This window comes from Oncorhynchus keta, chromosome 5 (genome assembly GCF_023373465.1).
Source record: "Oncorhynchus keta strain PuntledgeMale-10-30-2019 chromosome 5, Oket_V2, whole genome shotgun sequence".
Lineage (NCBI taxonomy): Eukaryota > Metazoa > Chordata > Actinopteri > Salmoniformes > Salmonidae > Oncorhynchus > Oncorhynchus keta.
Genome location: NC_068425.1, coordinates 30,227,741 through 30,241,004, shown reverse-complemented (window position 1 = coordinate 30,241,004; position 13,264 = coordinate 30,227,741). Strand labels below are relative to the sequence as shown.

Sequence of the window (13,264 nt, the reverse complement as noted above, 5' to 3'; positions counted from 1 at the left end):
TAGATAGCCTCATTATTGTTATTTTATTGTTGCTTTTATTTTTTACTTTAGTTTATTAGTAAATACTTTTCTTAACTGCATTGTTGGTTAAGGGCTTGTCAGTAAGCATTTCACAGTAAGGTTGTATTCTAAATTGATTTGATTTGATAGTGCATTAATCTTGACCAGAGCCCTATGCACTGAGGGTGTGGCTCTGACCATCTAGGTTTGGCTGGATGTCACCCAGGAAACATGTTCATATTGGCCCAATGCGGGCTAAAATATTGGCATCGCGTAAGCTTCCCACAGTGGGCCGATGCCGGTTGCTCATCGCCTCCACATTGGACCCCAAGGCATTGGTCAACTCTCTACTGATCAAGTGGATTAATAGTTTCCTTGTGAACCGTACTCAACAAGTGAAGTTTAACTCTGCCATCTCTACATCTAGAACGGTGAATACGGGAGTCCCTCAAGGTTGCGTTATTTAACACGCTGTACACAAACGATTGTCAAGCCTCTGACGCAGCCCACATGTTTTTTAAATATGCAGATAACACTGCTGTTGTGGGTTTCCTCCACCCAGACCAAGCCTCTCGTCAAGGTTTTGTCAGAGAAATGGCTCAATTCATCCAGTAGTGTGCAGATAACTTTCTTGAAATAAACATTAAGAAAATAAAAGAGCTGGAAATTGATTTCAGAAGGAACAAAACTCCACTACCCCCGACAAAGACTAACGGGGAATCAGTCGATAGAGTGAGCACATAGAAGTACCTTGGAATCGAAATAGACAAACTGAAATTCAATGACTGTGCCTTTGCAAAGATAAAGAAATTGCAACAGAGAAGGTTTTTTTAACGCAAAATGAACCATTTTAATGTCTTACAAATGTTCTATAAATCTGTCCTGCAGTGTGTGCTGTCCTTTGGTCTGATATGCGTTGTTGGAAACATGCAAGTTCAAGACCAGGTCAAGCTTCAGCGCTTGATTATAGACTGCGGGAATTACAATTGGTATAGATCACGAATCAGCCACCAACCTGTACACAAAACTCACCCTCCTAAATCGTGAAAGCATTGTACAGGGCAGTACCCCTCCCCAAAACTCAAAACTCAGTCACCGCAGCAGCCCGACAAGGGAAAAGAGACTTCTTCTTCAAAAGAAAATGAAAACAGATAGATATGGGGACTCTTTATTCCAACAGCCATATTGCACTTTCACTTTAAATGTGTAGCTATAGCACTTTGAATGAATTATTTGGTGTAGTTTCTGTGTTTTCATGTTTAATGTACTGTTTTTTTAAAAACACATGACCAAATGAATTTGCCCCTGGTGGGATAATAAAGTTGATGTGAATCTGAATCTGATCCAGTGTGGGCAGCCCATATCTGGTGAGGGCAGCCCTCACTTTGCTTGAAATAAGCCCTTCTTTTCCCAGCAAACGTCCACAATTGGCATGATGTAAGCTACCCACATTGGGCTGATGCACATTTGCTTTGTGAATCTGTTTCCCTGTATCTGTGTGTGGCCCCTCTCAGGCTCTCTATGGCTCCATCTCCTCTGCTCTCCTCTGAGTGAGTGAGTGTTGTTTTGTAGCAGCAGGCCCAGAAACAGCAGGTCAGACATTTTGGAACGTCCATTGATTGTAGAGTGGAGACTGATCCATTGATTGTAGAGTGGAGACTGATCCATTGACTGTAGAGGGGAGGTGGTCGAGGCCTTTACCCTCTCTGTTACTGCTCAGAACACCATACAGGGAATCAGCAGGCTAATGTTATCAATGCTGCTCCAGACCTCTGAGGGTGCCGTGTGTATCTGCTGAAACATCTAACCACACACACACACACCAGGCCTGCCTGCCTGCCTGCCTGCCTGCCTGCCGGCCTCAGGTCGCTGTTGTGCGTCAGAGAGTGTGAGACCAGCTGCCCTTTTTCTATATCTCTCTCTCTCCTCATGTTATGGAGAGACCCAGTGATTGGGTCAGGCTGGCCCTGCAGGGGAGAATTAGATGATCACCTGGCCCATCATGAGTCCTGGAGCCTGTAGCACGTACACAGTGTTCACATCAACAGCACAGGGCTATGAACCTGTGGCGTACTAGGATAACATAAAGGCTGTAAGGAAGGGACATGGTAGCAGTCATAAGGGCCATGAGGCTCCAGGAGGATCGGAGGCAAGCAGGTAAAGCTGGGTGATTATATTAACAATGTGTTACTGGATCGGTCCACCAAATGAGTCCCTTTTGGGTAGTGTGGGTAGTGATTACACCTCATTTGAACATTCTGTCATAAAGAGCACATGTTCAACTTAATAAAAACATGTTTCCCATCTTAAGAGGTTAAATAAAAACATGACTATAGTAAGTGCCTATTAAATGCCCAATAATGTAACAGGGTTGACTGTGAGAGGGTTGACCGTAAGAGGGTTTGACCGTAAGAGGGTTGACCGTAACAGGGGTTGACCGTAACAGGGTTGACCGTAACAGAGGTTGACCGTAACAGGGGTTGACCGTAACAGAGGGTTGACCGTAGAGGGGTTGACCGTAAGAGGGGTTGACCGTAACAGGGGTTGACTGTGAGAGGGTTGACCGTAAGAGGGTTTGACCGTAAGAGGGTTGACCGTAGAGGGTTGACCGTAACAGGGGTTAACCGTAACAGGGGTTGACCGTAGAGGGTTTGACCGTAAGAGGGTTGACCGTAAGAGGGTTTGACCGTAAGAGGGTTGACCGTAAGAGGGTTTGAGCGTAAGAGGGTTGACTGTAAGAGGGTTTGACCGTAAGAGGGTTGACCGTAGAGGGTTGACCGTAACAGCGGTTGACCGTAACAGGGGTTGACCGTAACAGGGTTGACCGTAACAGGGGTTGACCGTAACAGGGGTTGACCGTAACAGGGGTTAACCGTAACAGAGGTTGACCGTAACAGGGGTTAACCGTAACAGGGGTTGACCGTAACAGAGGTTGACCGTAACAGGGGTTAACCGTAACAGGGGTTGACCGTAACAGGGGTTGACCGTAACAGGGGTTGACCGTAACAGGGGTTGACCGTAACAGGGGTTGACCGTAACAGGGTTGAAGATGTCTTAAATCAGCCGTAAATCCCCTTATAATGGGGTAATGGAAGTATGTTGTGTGCAACAGGGAGGAGAAATTGAATGCAAACCTTTTTTAATGTATTGTGAAACCATTTCCAGCCTGTGTATCTACAGTATGGGGAACAGGGGTGACGTTTTATGCTCAGTTTCCCACCACAAAACATCAGAAAATGGCCAAAAAGAGAAGCAGCTCACCTGGTTTTACACTATGATTACACTATTGTTCAATGTTTATTAAAAACACATTTTTAAAGGAATAGTTGAACAGTAAAACGAGAGTTCTTCAGAAAATCTTCAGAAATGACTTTGTCAAAGCAACAAAATGACTTGTGCTTTACAGTGATAGTGAAAACGTGGGTTAAATCTTCCTAGAAGTCACAGAAGGGACACAGAGGGGCACAGAGGGATACTGAGGGGCACAGAGGGACACAGAGGGACACAGAGGGGCACAGAGGGATACAGAGGGGCACAGAGGGGCACAGAGGGGCACAGAGGGGCACAGAGGGACACAGAGGGACACAGAGGGGCACAGAGGGACACAGAGGGACACAGAGGGGCACAGAGGGGCACAGAGGGGCACAGAGGGACACAGAGGGGCACAGAGGAACACAGAGGGACACAGAGGGACACAGAGGGGCACAGAGGAACACAGAGGGACACAGAGGAACACAGAGGGACACAGAGGAACACAGAGGGGCACAGAGGGACACAGAGGAACACAGAGGGGCACAGAGGGACACAGAGGGACACAGAGGAACACAGAGGGACACAGAGGGACACAGAGGGACACAGAGGGACAGAGGGGCACAGAGGGACACAGAGGGGGCACAGAGGGGCACAGAGGAACACAGAGGGAACACAGAGGGACACAGAGGGACACAGTCAAAATGCTGAATTTGGGCACAGTTGTTGAATTTTCCATGTAGCCTATATTATAGGGCACTTAATAGAAGTGGCTTTTCAAATTCAATATTGGTGCAGATTTTCTACTTCAAATATCAAAGGGATGCAAAAGGGACTCATTTGGTGGAAGGACCCCACCACCATTCACCACCACCTCCTCCACTGTGTGTATGAGTTGTTGGCTTAATCAACCCTGAGAAGAGAGGAGGAGAGGAGTAGCAGGACAGTCAGTGGTTCTGTCCCGGGTGATGAGAGGCTGTGGTCTGGCTTGCTGTCTCACTGACTGTGACTGTGGATGGATGGGTTTTAATAGGTCTGTCTTATACAATACAGACACAGCAGACCCAGGAACAGGCTGATGAGACAACAGGTCAGTACTGCTCACCTCACAGCTGGGCTCTCAGCTTGCTGTACCATCATGACTACACACACACACACACACACACATACCGGGGTATTTTGAAATACCAACAGTATGATTTTCAGTCCTGTAAAAAACTAACCTTATAACACACACAAATACATACTCATTCAGGCACACACATGCATACACACATCCGCACACATACACACCCCCACACACACAGGCAGTGCACACTCACTCGTTATGGTGGTTTTATGCAGCCAATAATAGATTGATTTGTGAAGCGTTCACTGTGTTCTACGTGCTGTTGTCATGAGTCTTGGTCTCATGCTCTCCTCCTGCCTGATCACAACCACCTGCAGCTATCACTGGGATAATGTCTCCTATGTAAATATCACCTCACTCTCTCTCTCTCGCTCTCTTCCTCCTTCTCTCCCTTAACTCCCTCCATCACTTTCTTTCTCCTTCCTCTCATCCATCCTTCCCTCCCTCTTTCTCCATCCATTCATCCCTCCACCATCTTTCCACTTAAACCTGGTTTATCTCTCTCTCTCTCACACATTCCATTTCTACCAGATGTCCCATTCCTATGTTTAAGTGTTTGAAGCTGTACTAGTCCCAGTCACAGTCTAAGTCTTTCTCTGCTCACAAGAATTCCTGCTGGCTTTCTGCTTTCTACCCAGAGAGATGGAACAGGCTGAGGCTGCTGGGCCAGCCTGCTGGCTTTCTGCTTTCTACCCAGAGAGATGGAACAGGCTGAGGCTGCTGGGCCAGCCTGCTGGCTTTCTGCTTTCTACCCAGAGAGATGAAACAGGCTGAGGCTGCTGGGCCAGCCTGCTGGCTTTCTGCTTTCTACCCAGAGAGATGAAACAGGCTGAGGCTGCTGGGCCAGCCTGCTGGCTTTCTGCTTTCTACCCAGAGAGATGGAACAGGCTGAGGCTGCTGGGCCAGCCTGCTGGCTTTCTGCTTTCTACCCAGAGAGATGAAACAGGCTGAGGCTGCTGGGCCAGCCTGCTGGCTTTCTGCTTTCTACCCAGAGAGATGAAACAGGCTGAGGCTGCTGGGCCAGCCTGCTGGCTTTCTGCTTTCTACCCAGAGAGATGAAACAGGCTGAGGCTGCTGGGCCAGCCTGCTGGCTTTCTGCTTTCTACCCAGAGAGATGAAACAGGCTGAGGCTGCTGGGCCAGCCTGCTGGCTTTCTGCTTTCTACCCAGAGAGATGAAACAGGCTGAGGCTGCTGGGCCAGCCTGCTGGCTTTCTGCTTTCTACCCAGAGAGATGGAACAGGCTGAGGCTGCTGGGCCAGCCTGCTGGCTTTCTGCTTTCTACCCAGAGAGATGAAACAGGCTGAGGCTGCTGGGCCAGCCTGCTGGCTTTCTGCTTTCTACCCAGAGAGATGGAACAGGCTGAGGCTGCTGGGCCAGCCTGCTGGCTTTCTGCTTTCTACCCAGAGAGATGAAACAGGCTGAGGCTGCTGGGCCAGCCTGCTGGCTTTCTGCTTTCTACCCAGAGAGATGGAACAGGCTGAGGCTGCTGGGCCAGCCTGCTGGCTTTCTGCTTTCTACCCAGAGAGATGAAACAGGCTGAGGCTGCTGGGCCAGCCTGCTGGCTTTCTGCTTTCTACCCAGAGAGATGGAACAGGCTGAGGCTGCTGGGCCAGCCTGCTGGCTTTCTGCTTTCTACCCAGAGAGATGAAACAGGCTGAGGCTGCTGGGCCAGCCTGCTGGCTTTCTGCTTTCTACCCAGAGAGATGAAACAGGCTGAGGCTGCTGGGCCAGCCTGCTGGCTTTCTGCTTTCTACCCAGAGAGATGGAACAGGCTGAGGCTGCTGGGCCAGCCTGCTGGCTTTCTGCTTTCTACCCAGAGAGATGAAACAGGCTGAGGCTGCTGGGCCAGCCTGCTGGCTTTCTGCTTTCTACCCAGAGAGATGAAACAGGCTGAGGCTGCTGGGCCAGCCTGCTGGCTTTCTGCTTTCTACCCAGAGAGATGAAACAGGCTGCTGGCGTTTGAAGCAGCTGCATATGGGTTCCCTCTGGGGCTGGTGAGGTGGTTGTTGTTGACTCGCGGTTGAACCGTCCACAGTCAGTAATTAGTAGTTTGGAAGGAGGGCCGACGGTCTGTGTGTGTTAGACCTTTGTGGAGGTCCCAGGCTCTGTGTGGTGGGAGAGGGAGGGATAAAGACAGAGCAAGAGAACTGTATTCCAATCGGTGCCGTCATCCTCAACGGGTCACAAGAAACAACTAGGGAGGTCATACTGCCTCTTAGCTGTGTCTGGGCCCTGAGTGGACCAAATGTCTTTAGATGGAGATGTTTCTAATCAGCCAATATTTCCAGGAATTAAATCATTCACACAGGGCCTTTGTGGTTTCTGTAGGGATATGATTGTGTGAGTCATCAATTCTGTCCTAAACACCACTCCCCCTTTGAATTCCTAAAATCACTCCCATCAGACTCCCTATTTTAGCATTCCTCTGTCTCTCCCTCACTCCCCTGAAATATTAGACTCTGCACTGTTCTGAACCTGTCTCTCTCTCACTCCCCTGAAATATTAGACTCTGCACTGTTCTGAACCTGTCTCTCTCTCACTCCCCTGAAATATTAGACTCTTTACTTTTCTGAACCTGTCTCTCTCTCTCACTCCCCTGATATATTAGACTCTTCACTTTTATGAACCTGTCTCGACCTCACTCCCCTGATATATTAGACTCTTCACTGTTCTGAACCTGTCTCTCTCTCACTCCCCTGAAATATTAGACTCTTCACTGTTCTGAACCTGTCTCTCTCTCTCACTCCCCTGAAATATTAGACTCTTCACTGTTCTGAACCTGTCTCTCTCTCTCACTCCCCTAAAATATTAGACTCTTCACTGTTCTGAACCTGTCTCTCTCTCACTCCCCTGAAATATTAGACTCTTCACTGTTCTGAACCTGTCTCTCTCTCACCCCTGAAATATTAGACTCTTCACTGTTCTGAACCTGTCTCTCTCTCTCACTCCCCTGAAATATTAGACTCTTCACTGTTCTGAACCTGTCTCTCTCTCACTCCCCTGAAATATTAGACTCTTCACTGTTCTGAACCTGTCTCTCTCTCTCACTCCCCTGAAATATTTGACTCTTCACTGTTCTGAACCTGTCTCTCTCTCTCACTCCCCTGATATATTAGACTCTTCACTGTTCTGAACCTGTCTCTCTCTCACTCCCCTGAAATATTAGACTCTTCACTGTTCTGAACCTGTCTCTCTCTCTCTCTCCCTGAAATATTAGACTCTTCACTGTTCTGAACCTCTCTCTCTCTCTCTCTCACTCCCCTGAAATATTAGACTCTTCACTGTTCTGAACCTGTCTCTACCTCACTCCCCTGAAATATTAGACTCTTCACTGTTCTGAACCTCTCTCTCTCTCTCTCTCTCTCTCTCTCTCTCTCTCTCTCTCTCTCTCTCTCTCTCTCTCTCACTCCGCCTGAAATATTAGACTCTTCACTGTTCTGAACCTGTCTCTCTCTCTCTCTCTCTCTCTCTCTCTCTCTCTCTCTCTCTCTCTCTCTCTCTCTCTCTCTCTCTCCCCCCTGAAATATTAGACTCTTCACTGTTCTGAACCTGTCTCTCTCTCTCTCTCTCTCTCTCTCTCTCTCTCTCTCTCTCTCTCTCTCTCTCTCTCACTCTCTCTCTCTCTCTCTCTCTCTCTCTCTCTCACTTCCCTGAAATATTAGACTCTTCACTGTTCTGAACCTCTCTCTCTCTCTCTCTCTCTCTCTCTCTCTCTCTCTCTCTCTCTCTCTCTCTCTCTCTCTCTCTCTCTCTCTCCCCCTGAAATATTAGACTCTTCACTGTTCTGAACCTCTCTCTCTCTCTCTCTCTCTCTCTCTCTCTCTCTCTCTCTCTCTCTCTCTCTCTCTCTCTCTCTCTCTCTCTCGCTCCCCTGAAATATTAGACTCTTCACTGTTCTGAACCTGTCTCTCTCTCGCTCCCCTGAAATATTAGACTCTTCACTGTTCTGAACCTGTCTCTCTCTCTCTCTCTCTCTCTCTCTCTCTCTCTCTCTCTCTCTCTCTCTCTCTCTCTCTCTCTCTCTCTCTCTCTCTCCCCCTGAAATATTAGACTCTTCACTGTTCTGAACCTGTCTCTCTCTCTCTCTCTCTCTCTCTCTCTCTCTGTCCCTGGGTCAGGCAGGGACAGTCCTTTATTGGGTAGGGGTCAGGCAGGGGCAGTCCTTTAGCGGGTAGGGGTCAGGCAGGGACAGTCCTTTAGAGGGTAGGGGTCAGGCAGGGACAGTCCTTTAGAGGGTAGGGGTCAGGCAGGGGCAGTCCTTTAGAGGGTAGGGGTCAGGCAGGGACAGTCCTTTAGAGGGTAGGGGTCAGGCAGGGACAGTCCTTTAGAGGGTAGGGTCAGGCAGGGACAGTCCTTTAGAGGGTAGGGGTCAGGCAGGGACAGTCCTTTAGAGGGTAGGGGTCAGGCAGGGACAGTCCTTTAGAGGGTAGGGGTCAGGCAGGGACAGTCCTTTAGGGGGTAGGGGTCAGGCAGGGACAGTCCTTTAGGGGGTAGGGATCAGGCAGGGACAGTCCTTTAGGGGGTAGGGATCAGGCAGGGACAGTCCTTTAGGGGTCAGGCAGGGACAGTTCTTTATTGGGTAGGGGTCAGGCAGGGACAGTCCTTTAGAGGGTAGGGTCAGGCAGGGACAGTCCTTTAGAGGGTAGGGGTCAGGCAGGGACAGTTCTTTATTGGGTAGGGGTCAGGCAGGGACAGTCCTTTAGAGGGTAGGGTCAGGCAGGGACAGTCCTTTAGGGGGTAGGGATCAGGCAGGGACAGTCCTTTAGGGGTCAGGCAGGGACAGTCCTTTAGGCAGGGACATCCCTTTAGGGGTTAGGCAGGGACAGCCCTTTCGGGGTTAGGCAGGGACAGCCCTTGTAGTTCCTCCAGGAATGCCCTCGCCCCCCGGCCTCACTTCCATCTGACAGGAGAGAGAAATCTCCCTGGTTTCCCCTGGCTGACTGTCACCATGGTGATCCCTCTTTGTCTCTTCTCACTTCTCCCCGTTATCCTCCCTTGTCCTTTCCTGGGCTAGACTGGGCTACCCCACAGCTATAACAACAGCTATTGGAGCTTTCTGTGGGTGTTCTATTAGCATGCGAGCTCTCTGTTGGGTGCTCTCCTAGCATACTAGCGCTCTGTTGGGTGCTCTGTTAGCATGCTAGCTCTCTGTTGGGTGCTCTGTTAGCATGCTAGCTCTCTGTGGGTGCTCTGTTAGAATTCTAGCGCTCTGTGGGTTCTCTGTTAGCATGCTAGTTCTCTGTGGGTGCTCTGTTAGCATGCTAGTTCTCTGTGGGTGCTTTGTTAGCATGCTAGTTCTCTGTGGGTGCTTTGTTAGCATGCTAGTTCTCTGTGGGTGCTCTGTTAGCACACTACCCCTCTGCTGGGTGCTCTCCTAGCATGCTAGCGCTCTGTTGGGTGCTCTGTTAGCATGCTAGCTCTCTGTGGGTGCTCTGTTAGCATACTACCTCTCTGCTGGGTGCTCTCCTAGCATGCTAGCGCTCTGTTGGGTGCTCTGTTAGCATGCTAGCTCTCTGTGGGTGCTCTGTTAGCATGCTAGCTCTCTGTTGGGTGCTCTGTTAGCATACTAGCTCTCTGTTGGGTGCTCTGTTAGCATGCTAGCTCTCTGCTGGGTGCTCTCCTAGCATACTAGCGCTCTGTTGGGTGCTCTGTTAGCATGCTAGCTCTCTGTTGGGTGCTCTCCTAGCATACTAGCGCTCTGTTGGGTGCTCTGTTAGCATACTAGCTCTCTGTTGGGTGCTCTGTTAGCATGCTAGCTCTCTGTGGGTGCTCTGTTAGAATTCTAGCTCTCTGTGGGTTCTCTGTTAGCATGCTAGTTCTCTGTGGGTGCTTTGTTAGCATGCTATCTCTCTGTGGGTGCTCTGTTAGCATGCTAGTTCTCTGTGGGTGCTCTGTTAGCATACTACCTCTCTGCTGGGTGCTCTCCTAGCATACTAGCGCTCTGTTGGGTGCTCTGTTAGCATGCTAGCTCTCTGTTGGGTGCTCTGTTAGCATACTACCTCTGTTGGGTGCTCTGTTAGCATGCTAGCTCTCTGTGGGTGCTCTGTTAGAATTCTAGCTCTCTGTGGGTTCTCTGTTAGCATGCTAGTTCTCTGTGGGTGCTTTGTTAGCATGATATCTCTCTGTTGGGTGCTCTGTTAGCATGCTAGCTCTCTGTTGGGTGCTCTGTTAGCATACTACCTCTCTGTTGGGTGCTCTGTTAGCATACTAGCTCTCTGTTGGGTGCTCTGTTAGCATACTACCTCTCTGCTGGGTGCTCTCCTAGCATACTAGCTCTCTGTTGGGTGCTCTGTTAGCATACTACCTCTCTGTTGGGTGCTCTCCTAGCATACTAGCTCTATGTTGGGTGCTCTGTTAGCATACTACCTCTCTGTTGGGTGCTCTGTTAGCATACTAGCTGTCTGTTGGGTGCTCTGTTAGCATGCTAGTTCTCTGTGGTGCTCTGTTAGCATGCTAGTTCTCTGTGGGTGCTCTGTTAGCATACTACCTCTCTGTTGGGTGCTCTGTTAGCATACTACCTCTCTGCTGGGTGCTCTCCTAGAATACTAGCTCTCTGTTGGGTGCTCTGTTAGCATACTACCTCTCTGTTGGGTGCTCTGTTAGCATACTAGCTGTCTGTTGGGTGCTCTGTTAGCATGCTAGTTCTCTGTGGTGCTCTGTTAGCATGCTAGTTCTCTGTGGGTGCTCTGTTAGCATACTAGCTCTCTGTTGGGTGCTCTCCTAGCATACTAGCTCTCTGTGGGTTCTCTGTTAGCATACTACCTCTCTGTTGGGTGCTCTGTTAGCATACTACCTCTCTGCTGGGTGCTCTCCTAGAATACTAGCTCTCTGTTGGGTGCTCTGTTAGCATACTACCTCTCTGTTGGGTGCTCTGTTAGCATACTAGCTGTCTGTTGGGTGCTCTGTTAGCATGCTAGTTCTCTGTGGTGCTCTGTTAGTATGCTAGTTCTCTGTTGGGTGCTCTGTTAGCATACTAGCTGTCTGTTGGGTGCTCTGTTAGCATGCTAGTTCTCTGTGGTGCTCTGTTAGCATGCTAGTTCTCTGTGGGTGCTCTGTTAGCATACTACCTCTCTGTTGGGTGCTCTGTTCGCATACTACCTCTCTGCTGGGTGCTCTCCTAGAATACTAGCTCTCTGTTGGGTGCTCTGTTAGCATACTAGTTCTCTGTTGGGTACTCTGTTAGCATACTAGCTGTCTGTTGGGTGCTCTGTTAGCATGCTAGTTCTCTGTGGTGCTCTGGTAGCATGCTAGTTCTCTGTGGGTGCTCTGTTAGCATACTACCTCTCTGTTGGGTGCTCTGTTAGCATACTACCTCTCTGCTGGGTGCTCTCCTAGAATACTAGCTCTCTGTTGGGTGCTCTGTTAGCATACTAGTTCTCTGTTGGGTACTCTGTTAGCATACTAGCTGTCTGCTGGGTGCTCTGTTAGCATGCTAGTACTCTGTGGGTGCTCTGTTAGCATGCTTGCTCTGTGTGTGTGTGTGTGTGTGTGTGTGTGTGTGTGTGCGTGCGTGCGTGCGTGCGTGCGTGCGTGCGTGCGTGCGTGTGAGTGAGTGAGTGAGTGACTTGGGGCAAGTGCAAACACCAAAACTATCAGTCCCTGAAATCAGCAATCATGTTGTGCCTGTGTGTAGCTCCCCTCTCATGCTAAGGAAAGGAAGTGGTAAGGTCAGGGATGAGGAGAGGTGTGTGTGTGTGTGTAAATGCCCAGGCATGCGTGCACACTCCCTAGTGTGTGTGTTTCAGGCTGTGGTTGAGCACCTACTCTCTGAACATCACCCCAATGACAGGTCCTATCAACACCCACACCCCTCACCAACCCTAACACACTCCCCAGCCCCCCACATCAGAGCCCACTGGACAGGCAGTTACAAGACAGACATTAACACAACACAATGCTAGTTGACAATAGGCGCCATTGGGGCTCTGTAATGGTGTGTAAGTGATGAGCAGAGTTCAGCCGGCTGTCTCCTGGTTGGGCCATGCATCGCTGGCTGTGTTTAGTGACAAATACTGCTTTGGTTTCCTCGCACTCTCTTGGGGCTGGACATCACGGCATGGTAGTCTGTAAGTGTGTTTAATAGTTACCAGACACAACACAGTGCTAGCTGACACTAGGCGTCCATTGTGGCTCTGTATGTGTGTTTAATAGTTACCGGACACAGCACAGTGCTAGCTGACACTAGGCGTCCATTGTGGCTCTGTAAGTGTGTTTAATAGTTACCGGACACAACACAGTGCTAGCTGACACTAGGCATCCATTGTGGCTCTGTAAGTGTGTTTAATAGTTACCAGACACAACACAGTGTTAGCTGACACATTGTGGCTCTGTAAGTGTGTTTAATAGTTACCAGACACAACACAGTGTTAGCTTACGTCCATTGTGGCTCTGTAAGTGTGTTTACACACCGGACAACACAGTGCTAGCTGACACTAGGCGTCCATTGTGGCTCTGTAAGTGTGTTTAATAGTTACCGGACACAACACAGTGCTAGCTGACACTAGGCATCCATTGTGGCTCTGTAAGTGTGTTTAATAGTTACCAGACACAACATAGTGTTAGCTGACACATTGTGGCTCTGTAAGTGTGTTTAATAGTTACCAGACACAACACAGTGTTAGCTGACACTAGGCGTCCATTGTGGCTCTGTAAGTGTGTTTAATAGTTACCGGACACAACACAGTGCTAGCTGACACTAGGCGTCCATTGTGGCTCTGTAAGTGTGTTTAATAGTTACCGGACACAACACAGTGCTAGCTGACACTAGGCATCCATTGTGGCTCTGTAAGTGTGTTTAATAGTTACCAGACACAACATAGTGTTAGCTGACACATTGTGGCTCTGTAAGTGTGTTTAATAGTTACCAGGCACAGCACAGTGCTAGC

At 49.4% G+C, this 13,264-nt stretch overlaps 1 protein-coding gene and 1 long non-coding RNA gene across 2 annotated transcripts in view; one reads left to right on the top strand and one right to left on the bottom strand.

Moving 5' to 3' along the window:
* Positions 1–13,264, top strand: part of LOC127930343 (cAMP-dependent protein kinase type I-beta regulatory subunit-like) — a 49,752-nt gene that overhangs the window by 12,119 nt on the left and 24,369 nt on the right. The window lies entirely within an intron of this gene.
* Positions 10,992–11,748, bottom strand: LOC127930127 (uncharacterized). Its single transcript, XR_008136867.1, has 3 exons — positions 11,661–11,748; positions 11,173–11,446; positions 10,992–11,080 (listed from the first exon to the last, which is right to left on the bottom strand). It is a non-coding gene; the product is annotated as an uncharacterized LOC127930127 (long non-coding RNA).